Here is an 11,227-nt window from a genome sequence, read left to right as displayed (position 1 = left end):
CCCGCCTTCCCCACTCTTTAACAGGTGACACAGGAGCGGCAGTAGTTTGACACATCTGTCCCCATCTTAGGCCAATAGAAGAGTTGAGACAGCCGGGCCTTAGTTTTGCTGATCCCCAAGTGTCCAGCTAGCGGGATCTCATGGGCAATCCGCAACAACTCACTCCGGAATTGCTGCGGGACGACCAGCTGTCTTTCCCTCAACCACTCCTTTTGTGATTCTCCAGGTACTGTCTCCCGGTACAACCTTCCTCCTTCCCAGAACACCTTCTCCTTATCAGTCTCGGAGAATGGCGTCCCGGCGAGTTGTCTCAAACTCTCTAGGCTCGCATCTGTGTGCAGAGCAGCCTGAAACTCCTGGCTAGGGGAAGCCAGAAGCGATGTCAGGGTCCCTTCCCCACGGGAACCCTCTGGGACCTGCTCTGGGTCCACCTCTGGTTCAGTCACAATGATGACTGAGGAGGGTCCGGAAGGCAAACAGGTATCTGCGTTCCGGGCACTCTGACTGCGGGTGACAGCAGCTACGTAGGCTGTCTCCCTGGGGGTTTCTACAGACCCATCAGCCGACGCTGCTATGGGCTCCACCTCCCCAACCACCCCCATTACCTCAGGAGCGTTGCTACTTATGGGCCAGTTACCTTCCTCGGTGGCACTGGTCAATTGCATGGCATCACCTTCCTCACGGATCCCATGTATCTCCCCATTTCCTGTAGCACCGACACTTGCCCCTGCTAGGGGTTCCTCAGCCGTCTCACTCAGCAGAGCGACGTGGCTGAGCACTCCTGTACCTATGGACACATTAACCTTTGCAGAAAAATGGTTATCAGCTTTAGTTGGCACAGGTACAACATTCTCACCATCAATCCTAGGGAAAAAATGGTTATCAGATGCATCATTACAAGATAAAGCATGGTCAGGTAACACATGCGATTTCCCATCATCATCATCATCAGGGTTAACGTTACCCTCATTAGTAGATTGGGGAGGGGTGTCAACGACGTAGTATGCAACCAACCTCCCCAAATCAGTCCCCAACAAAACATCAGTGGGCAAATTATCAGACAGCCCCACTTCCTTCACCCCGCTCCCGGCACCCCAATCAATATAAACCCGGGCCATTGGCAAGGGACAGCTGATGCCCCCAATCCCAGTGACAGTTAGGGTTTTCCCCGGAATGATTTCTTCAGGGGCCGCCAGTTCGGGTTGGATGAGGGTTCGTTCAGCCCCGGTGTCTTTGAGGCCTGTAGCAACATGACCTCCCACAGTGACGTGCTGTACGTTGTCACACACCTTCCCAGCCACACCACCCACCAAAAGAACTGCTGTATTAGGCCCTGGGGCCTTGGATGAGGGGTTCTTCTGCTTCCCTGGACAGTGGGGACTGATATGACCAGGCTGCCTGCAGTGGTAACACAGGCGAGAGTCGGTGGTAGGTCTGGTGCTGTTGGACACGGGGACAGGACCTCTGGTGTGTTGGCTGGCAGGGGTACTGGCGTTGGATGCAGGCTTACCCCCTCTCCAGCTGGTGGTGACTGGCTTCCGCACTTCCGATCTACGGTTGGCCTCATAGGCATCGGCAATCTGCGCTGCTTTCGTCACGTCTTTGGGTTCTCTGTCCATCACGAACTGTCGCACCTCAGCTGGGCAAAGATGGAAGAACTGGTCTTTGATCATCAGGTCTCGCAGCTGTGCAAAGGTGGTCACTGACAGTCCTTGGGTCCACTGGTCAAAGTGGGTCCCCAGTCCATGCACCACATCACTGTAACTGTCGTGTGTGCCACGTTGGAGGGTCCAGAACTTTTTACGGTACACCTCGGGTGTAAGCTGGTACTTGGCTATGAGGGCCTGCTTGATAGCCTCATAGTCACCATCTTGTTCTTGAGGAAGTGCAGCAAACGCCTCCAGAGCTTTGCCTCTCAGCCCTGGTGTCAGGTATCGTGCCCATTCATCTGTAGGCAGTCGGTACTGTCTGCAGGCTTTCTCAAAGGCCCGCAGAAAAGTGTCCAAGTCCCCATCCTTTTCCATAACAGGAAAGTGGTCGGGCCGGGGTTTTGGTGTCTGAGCGCTGCTGGGCTCACGGCTCTGGGCGGTGGAAGCCGTCCCCCCCTGCCGGAGCATCTCCAGTTCATGTTCTCGCTGGGCTTGGCGCTCGGCTCGCTGGGCCTGGGCCTCTCGCTCGGCTCGCTGGGCCTCTCGCTCGGCTCGGGCCTCAGCCTCCTGCCGGTATTGCTGAATCAGCTGCCGACGTCCCTCATGGTCGTCAGCGGGGAATTCTTTCAAAGCCGCCTGCAGGTGGGGGTCCAATTCGCCCGGATTGCTAACGGGGCCAGCATTCAGTGGTTGGACCTCTGCTGCAGCACCATGTTCGCTGGTGCTGGCTTCTGCGGCTTCTGGGCTCTGTGAGTGGTCTAGAGCGGCTTCCCATTGCATCAGGACTGCAACCAGTTGGCTTTTGTGTTTGCTTGCATAGTCAATGTGCTGTGACTTGCATAAGGCAATAAGGGTGTCTCTGGTCTGCTGTTCATAAAAGGCTTCTCCCAGCCCAACCATGGTTGCCAAATAAAAGATAGGATAAAAAAACAAAGAGAAAGGGAGGGGATAATTACCAGTACACAACTGTCTCACAACTAATAAACACTGAGTTCGTTCTCCAAACTTATTTGCGCAGAGTCCTTGCAAGAACTTTCTGCAAGTTTTTAGTGAGAGGAATGATTGCTCAAACCAAACCACTAATGCTCTAATATCCCACCGCCTTGCCACCAATTGTCACGATCCCTTAGCTGCTGCCACCAATTGGTCACGAAATCCACAGGCATTCCTGACCACTGTCACCAATATGTCACGGATTGGGGTGACTTTAGACCAACAGACGGCTATCACATGTGCAGGGGGCTTATTTTAGTTATCCCTTCACTGCCACAATGTGATGAAAAAGAACACACACAAGGCTAGGGACCTCTTAGTTTACAGCAGGGGCTTATTTTAGGTATCCCAGTGCTCTTCAATATACCACGAACTGCAGGAATTTTTGTGTATCCCGCTTACAGTTCCACTTAAACCTTGCAGCTCTCTGGCGCCCCCCTTACTGTCAGGTCAGATTAGGTACTGCACCTAGGGTAATTAGTAGCCAGAAAAGCTGCCTGCTATGTACTGGCTATTGGGCACGCTGCAGCGACGCGATAAACTACTCCCACTCAGGCAGGAACAATAATTATCAATGCCGCAGTCGCTGCAATGTCACCCAAAGGCCTGCACACGGTAGTGCCGCCACCAGCTTCGATTAAACGGGTCCGAAGCTAACCCAAAACAGTAGCGTAAATTCCCTTCAGAAGGCTTAGGGTACGTTTTAGAACAGGAAGAACTAACTAGTATTAAATATTATACTCATAAAGTTTATGCAGTGTTTATAAAAAGTTCTATAAAGATGTTACAACATGAGACAATTGCAAATATGTACAAAGTAATTATATAAAAAAAACAAGGATTGCATGAGAAATAACACTTACATGTGTTCAAAGCATTGCAGGCAACCAGGCTAGTGGAGTTCCCATACGTCAAAATGCATCAGTAGGTCTGGATAGACAGCAGACAGACAGCTCAGGTAAAAACTGAAAGACTCTCTCTCTTGGACGCCTGCCAGCACTTAAAACCTACAGCCGGTGACCTCACAGAAAGGGCTGGCTTTCCCAAACCCTCCTACCTCTTCAGTTCTCCTAACTGTGCATTACATATATCTGATGCCCGTAACTTCGCTACAGAACATGTCATAATCCTACCACATCCAGCATTCATCTCGGATTAATGTGGGCATTCTAATGAGATCAAATATGTCCTATCTGTCATGCATATTGACAGAGAAATCCCTACTTCTTTACCGGATGGAGTTAGAAGCTCATGTTTAGAGTGCTGGATAGATGCTCCGATGGAGATTAAGAATATATATTTTCGTGTTCCTATCTTAAATGGTTGGCCTAATATCTTACAAAAACAGAACAAAGGACTTTCATGATTCTGGAAGTTTCTAATCCAGTTAAAGCTGGTCACTTTCCACTACAGGAAATGCCGGTCGTAAATACCTTGGTGAGGGGGATGAGGGCTTGTGAGCTGAAAGTCAGGAATTTGCAGCTACAAACTGTTGCAGAATCACTCCAAGAAGGGGGGCTTAGCCCACAGCATGCTAGCAAGAGAACTAAACTTATATGATATTTCATACCATATCGTGACAATGGCTGTCGGTTGTGATCTGTTATGATGACTGTCGGTTGCACTCTGTTATGACTATCAGTTGTGTGTCATGGTTCCCAATGGCAAGGGAACGTAAGAAACATATAAGTAACGAACGAGCTCTCGGGTGATGGAAACTCGAGTTGACCGTGAGCTAAATCTACCACACAACTAACAGTAGCCAGGGAGCATACCTACGGCTTCCTATATGCCACGCGCCAGCCGGAGGACTAACTACGCCTGGTAGAGGAAGAAACAGACCTGGCTTACCTGTAGGGAAATACCCCAAAAGATGATAGCAGCCCCCCACATGTAATAACAGTGAATTAAGAGGAAAAGACATACACAGTATGAAAGTAGATTTAGCAAAGAGAGGTCCACTTACTAGATAGCAGAAGGATACAAAAGAGGACTTCACGGTCAACTGAAAACCCTTTCAAAAACCATCCTGAAATTACTTTAAGACTCCTGTGTCAACTCAAGACACAGGAGTGGCAATTTCAGCCCGCAAGAGCTTCCAGCTACAGAGAATTACAAAAACTGCAAACTGGACAAAAGGTACAAAACAAAAGGACAAAGTCCACTTAGCTGATCAGCAGACTAGTAGCAGGAACATGCAACCAAAGGCTCTGGTTACAATGATGACCGGCAAGGAAATGACTGGAGAGCAAGGCTAAATAGGAAACTCCCAAACACTGATGGAAGCAGGTGAACAGAAGAAGCAAAGTGCAAACAAGTCACCAGTACCACCAGCAACCACCAGGGGAGCCCAAAAAGCGGATACACAACAGTACCCTCCCCTTAAGGAGGGGGCACCGAACCCTCACAAGAACCGCCAGGGCGATCTGGATGAGCCCTATGAAAGGCACGAACCAAATCCGAGGCATGAACATCAGAGGCAGTTACCCAAGAATTATCTTCCTGACCATAGCCTTTCCATTTAACCAGATATTGAAGTCTCCGTCTGGAAATACGGGAGTCCAAGATCTTCTCTACGACGTACTCCAATTCACCCTCCACCAGCACAGGAGCAGGAGGTTCAGTAGAAGGAACCACCGGTACCTCATATCTCCGCAACAACGACCGATGGAACACATTATGGATAGCGAAAGATGCCGGGAGGTCCAAACGAAAGGAAACAGGGTTAAGAATCTCCAAAATCCTATAAGGACCAATGAACCGAGGCTTAAATTTGGGAGAAGAAACCCTCATAGGGACAAAACGGGAAGACAACCACACCAAGTCCCCAACGCGAAGGTGGGGACCAACACGACGACGACGGTTAGCAAACTGCTGAGTCCTCTCCTGGGACAATTCCAAATTATCCACCACTTGTCCCCAAATCCGATGCAACCGATCCACCACCGCATCCACTCCAGGACAATCCGAAGATTCAACCTGACCAGATGAAAAACGCGGATGAAACCCTGAATTGCAAAAGAAAGGAGAAACCAAAGTGGCAGAACTAGCCCGATTATTAAGAGCAAACTCCGCCAACGGCAGAAAGGCAACCCAATCATCCTGATCCGCAGACACAAAACACCTCAAATAAGTCTCCAAAGTTTGATTAGTTCGCTCCGTCTGGCCATTGGTCTGAGGATGGAATGCAGACGAAAAGGACAAATCAATGCCCAACCTGGCACAGACTGCCCGCCAAAATCTAGACACGAATTGGGTACCCCTGTCAGAAACGATGTTTTCCGGAATACCATGCAAGCGAACCACATTTTGAAAAAACAGAGGGACCAACTCAGACGAGGAAGGCAACTTAGGCAATGGCACCAAATGAACCATTTTAGAAAAACGGTCACACACCGCCCAGATGACAGACATCTTCTGAGAAACAGGGAGATCCGAGATAAAGTCCATAGAGATGTGCGTCCAAGGCCTCTTCGGAATAGGCAAGGGCAACAACAACCCACTAGCCATAGAACAACAAGGCTTGGCCCGAGCACACACATCGCAAGACTGCACAAAAACACGCACATCTCGAGACAGGGAAGGCCACCAGAAGGATCTAGCCACCAAATCTCTGGTGCCAAAAATTCCCGGATGACCTGCCAGAGTAGAAGAATGAACTTCCGAGATAACTCTAGTGGTCCACTCGTCAGGAACAAACAGTCTACCAGACGGACAACGATCAGGTCTATCCGCCTGAAATTCTTGCAAAGCACGTCGCAAATCTGGAGAGACAGCAGACAAAACCACTCCATCCTTAAGGACACCAGCAGGTTCAGAATTCCCAGGAGAGTCAGGCTCAAAACTCCTAGAAAGAGCATCTGCTTTCACATTCCTAGAACCCGGTAAGTACGAGACCACAAAATTAAACCGGGAAAAGAACAACGACCAACGTGCCTGTCTAGGATTCAGGCGCCTGGCAGACTCCAAATAAATTAAATTCTTGTGATCAGTCAAAACTACCACCTGATGTCTGGCACCCTCAAGCCAATGACGCCACTCCTCAAATGCCCACTTCATGGCCAAAAGCTCCCGATTACCAACATCATAGTTTCGCTCGGCGGCCGAAAATTTTGGCGAAAAGAACGCACAAGGTCTCATCACTGAGCAGTCGGAACTTTTCTGCGACAAAACCGCCCCCGCTCTGATCTCGGAAGCATCGACCTCAACCTGAAAGGGAAGAGAAACATCAGGCTGGCGCAACACAGGGGCAGACAAAAAGCGGCGCTTAAGCTCCCGAAAGGCCTCCACGGCAGCAGGGGACCAATTGGCAACATCAGCACCCTTTTTAGTCAAATCCGTCAGAGGTTTAGCAACGCCAGAAAAACCAGCTATAAATCGACGATAAAAATTAGCAAAGCCCAAGAATTTCTGGAGACTCTTCAGAGAAGTAGGCTGCGTCCAGTCGTAAATAGCCCGAACCTTGACAGGGTCCATCTCAATAGAAGGGGAAAAAATATCACGATAATCAGACAAAAATGCCGGAATCTCAGATGGAATAGATGACGAAATGGACACCATAGGAGTGTCCCCATGAGCCCCCCGACATCCCCAGCTTAACACAGACATAGCCTTCCAGTCAAGGACTGGGTTATGAGACTGTAACCATGGTAATCCAAGCACCAAAACATCATGTAAATTGTACAACACAAGGAAGCGAATCACCTCCTGATGGTCTGGAGTCATACGCATAGTCACTTGCGTCCAGAACTGTGGTTTATTACAAGCCAAAGGTGTAGAATCAATACCCTTCAGAGGTATAGGGACTTCCAGAGGCTCTAAATCAAACCCACAGCGCCTGGCAAAGGACCAGTCCATAAGACTCAGAGCGGCGCCAGAGTCCACATAGGCATCCACGGTAATAACTGATAATGAACAAATCAAGGTTACAGACAAAATAAATTTGGACTGTAAAGTGCCAATTGAAATGGACTTGTCAACCTTCCTAGTACGCTTAGAGCATGCCGATATAACATGAGCAGAATCACAATAGAAGCATAACCCATTTTTACGCCTATAATTCTGCCGCTCGCTTCTGGACATAACTCTGTCACATTGCATTTTCTCTGGCGTCTCTTCAGAAGATACCGCCAAATGGTGCACGGGTTTGCGCTCCCGCAAACGCCGATCAATCTGAATTGCCATTGTCATGGACTCATTCAGACCTGTAGGCGCAGGGAACCCGACCATAACATCTTTAACGGCATCAGAAAGGCCCTCTCTGAAATTTGCCGCTAAGGCGCACTCATTCCACTGAGTAAGCACAGACCACCTACGAAATTTTTGGCAGTATATCTCCGCTTCATCTTGCCCTTGAGATAGGGCTATCAAAGCTTTTTCAGCTTGAATCTCCAAATTAGGTTCCTCATAAAGCAACCCTAACGCCAGGAAAAACGCATCCACATTGAGCAACGCAGGATCCCCTGGTGCCAATGAAAATGCCCAATTTTGAGGGTCACCTCGCAGCAGAGAGATTACAATCTTAACCTGCTGGACAGGATCTCCTGAGGAGTGAGGTCTGAGAGAAAGGAATAATTTACAATTATATTTGAAATTCAAAAACCGAGATCTATCTCCGGAAAACACCTCTGGTGTAGGGATTTTAGGTTCAGAAATAGGAGCATGTATAACAAAATCTTGTAAATTTTGAACCTTCGTAGCAAGATTATTTAAACCTGCAGCCAAACTCTGAGGATCCATCTTTAAACAGGTGAGCTCAGAGCCATTCAAGGATTATAAGGAGAGAAGGGCAAAGGCTGTAATTAAAGCTGAAATACAACAGATCCAACTATGGAACAAGCATAGAGGAAAAAGGGACAAAAAAAATAAAAAAAAAATTTACAGACTTCTTTTTTCTCTCCTTTCTTCTGCCAATAAGTTTAACACATGGCCGGTCATACTGTCATGGTTCCCAATGGCAAGGGAACATAAGAAACATATAAGTAACGAACGAGCTCTCGGGTGATGGAAACTCGAGTTGACCGTGAGCTAAATCTACCACACAACTAACAGTAGCCAGGGAGCATACCTACGGCTTCCTATATGCCACGCGCCAGCCGGAGGACTAACTATGCCTGGTAGAGGAAGAAACAGACCTGGCTTACCTCTAGGGAAATACCCCAAAAGATGATAGCAGCCCCCCACATGTAATAACAGTGAATTAAGAGGAAAAGACATACACAGTATGAAAGTAGATTTAGCAAAGAGAGGTCCACTTACTAGATAGCAGAAGGATACAAAAGAGGACTTCACGGTCAACTGAAAACCCTTTCAAAAACCATCCTGAAATTACTTTAAGACTCCTGTGTCAACTCAAGACACAGGAGTGGCAATTTCAGCCCGCAAGAGCTTCCAGCTACAGAGAATTACAAAAACTGCAAACTGGACAAAAGGTACAAAACAAAAGGACAAAGTCCACTTAGCTGATCAGCAGACTAGTAGCAGGAACATGCAACCGAAGGCTCTGGTTACAATGATGACCGGCAAGGAAATGACTGGAGAGCAAGGCTAAATAGGAAACTCCCAAACACTGATGGAAGCAGGTGAACAGAAGAAGCAAAGTGCAAACAAGTCACCAGTACCACCAGCAACCACCAGGGGAGCCCAAAAAGCGGATACACAACAGTTGTGCTGTTATGATGACTGTCAGTTGCTCTCTTTTATGATAACTGTCAGTTGCACTCTTTTATGATGACTGTCAGATGTGCTGTTATGGCTGTCGGTTGTGATGTTATGATGACTGTTAGTTGCGCTCTTTTATGACTGTTGGTTGGGCTCTGTTATGATGTGTGTTGCGCTCTGTTATGATGGCTGTCGGTTTTGCTCTTTTATGATGGCTGTAGGTTGTGCTCTGTTATGCCTGTTGCGCACTGTTACGATGACTGTCGGTTGTGCTCTGTTATGATGACTGTCGGTTGCGCTCTGTTATGATGACTGTCAGTTGCACTCTTTTATGACTGTCGGCAATGCTGTTATGATGTTTGTTGCGCTCTGTTATGATGGCTGTCGGTTGCGCTCTCTTATGATGACTGTCGGTTGTGCTCTGTTATGATGGCTGTCGGTTGTGCTCTGTTATGATGTGTGTTGCGCTCTGTTACGATGGCTGTCGGTTGTGATCTGCTATGATGACTGTCAGTTGCGCTCTGTTATGATGACTGTCGGTTGCGCTGTTATGATGGTTGTCGGTTGTGATCTGTCATGATGACTGTCAGTTGCGCTCTTTTCTGTCGGTTGTGCTGTTATGATGACTGTCAGTTGCTCTCTTTTATGATGACTGTCAGTTCCACTCTTTTATGATGACTGTCAGATGTGCTCTGTTATGATGGCTGTCGGTTGAGATCTGTTATGATGACTGTCAGTTGCGCTCTTTTATGACTGTTGGTTGGGCTTTGTTATGATGTGTGTTGCGCTCTGTTATGATGGCTGTCGGTTGTGCTCTGTTATGATGACTGTCGGTTGCGCTCTGTTATGATGGCTGTAGGTTGTGCTCTGTTATGATGACTGTCGGTTGCGCTCTGTTATGATGACTGTCGGTTGCACTCTGTTATGATGACTGTCAGTTGCGCTGTTATGATGGCTGTCAGTTATGATCTGTTATGATGACTGTCGGTTGCGCTGTTAAGATGCCTGTTGCGCTCTGTTACAATGACTGTCGGTTGTACTCTATTATGACTGTCGGTTGCGCTCTGTTATGATGGCTGTAGGTTGTGCTCTGTTATGATGTCTGTTGCGCTCTGTTACGATGACTGTCGGTTGTGCTCTGATATGATGACTGTCGGTTGCTGTCTGTTATGATGACTGTTGGTTGCGCTGTTATGATGGCTGTCGGTTGTGATCTGTTATGATGACTGTCGGTTGCACTCTGTTATGACTATCGGTTGTTATCTGTTATGATGATTGTTGGTTATGCTCTTTCATGACTGTCGGTTGCGCTCTTTTCTGACTGTTGGTTGTGCTGTTATTATGACTGTCAGTTGCTCTCTTTTATGATGACTGTCGGTTGCACTCTTTTATGACTGTCGGTTGTGCTCTGTTATGATGACTGTCGGTTGCGCTCTGTTATGATGGCTGTCAGTTGTGATCTGTTACAATGACTGTCGGTTGTACTCTATTATGACTGTCGGTTGAGCTCTGTTATGACTGTCGGTTGCGCTCTGTTATGATGGCTGTAGGTTGTGCTCTGTTATGATGTCTGTTGCGCTCTGTTACGATGACTGTCGGTTGTGCTCTGTTATGATGACTGTCGGTTGCTCTCTGTTATGATGACTGTCGGTTGCGCTGTTATGATGGCTGTCGGTTGTGATCTGTTATGATGACTGTCGTTTGCACTCTGTTATGACTATCGGTTGTTATCTGTTTTGATGATTGTTGGTTGCGCTCTTTCATGACTTTCGGTTGGGCTCTTTTCTGACTGTTGGTTGTGCTGTTATTATAACTGTCAGTTGCTCTCTTTTATGATGACTGTTGGTTGCACTCTTTTATGACTGTCGGTTGTGCTCTGTTATGATGCCTCTTGCGCTCTCTTATGATGACTGTCGGTTGTGCTC

Source organism: Ranitomeya variabilis, chromosome 1, assembly GCF_051348905.1.
Source record: "Ranitomeya variabilis isolate aRanVar5 chromosome 1, aRanVar5.hap1, whole genome shotgun sequence".
NCBI lineage: Eukaryota > Metazoa > Chordata > Amphibia > Anura > Dendrobatidae > Ranitomeya > Ranitomeya variabilis.
The sequence above is the reverse complement of the archived record's forward strand: the minus strand, read 5'-3'. Positions refer to the sequence as shown.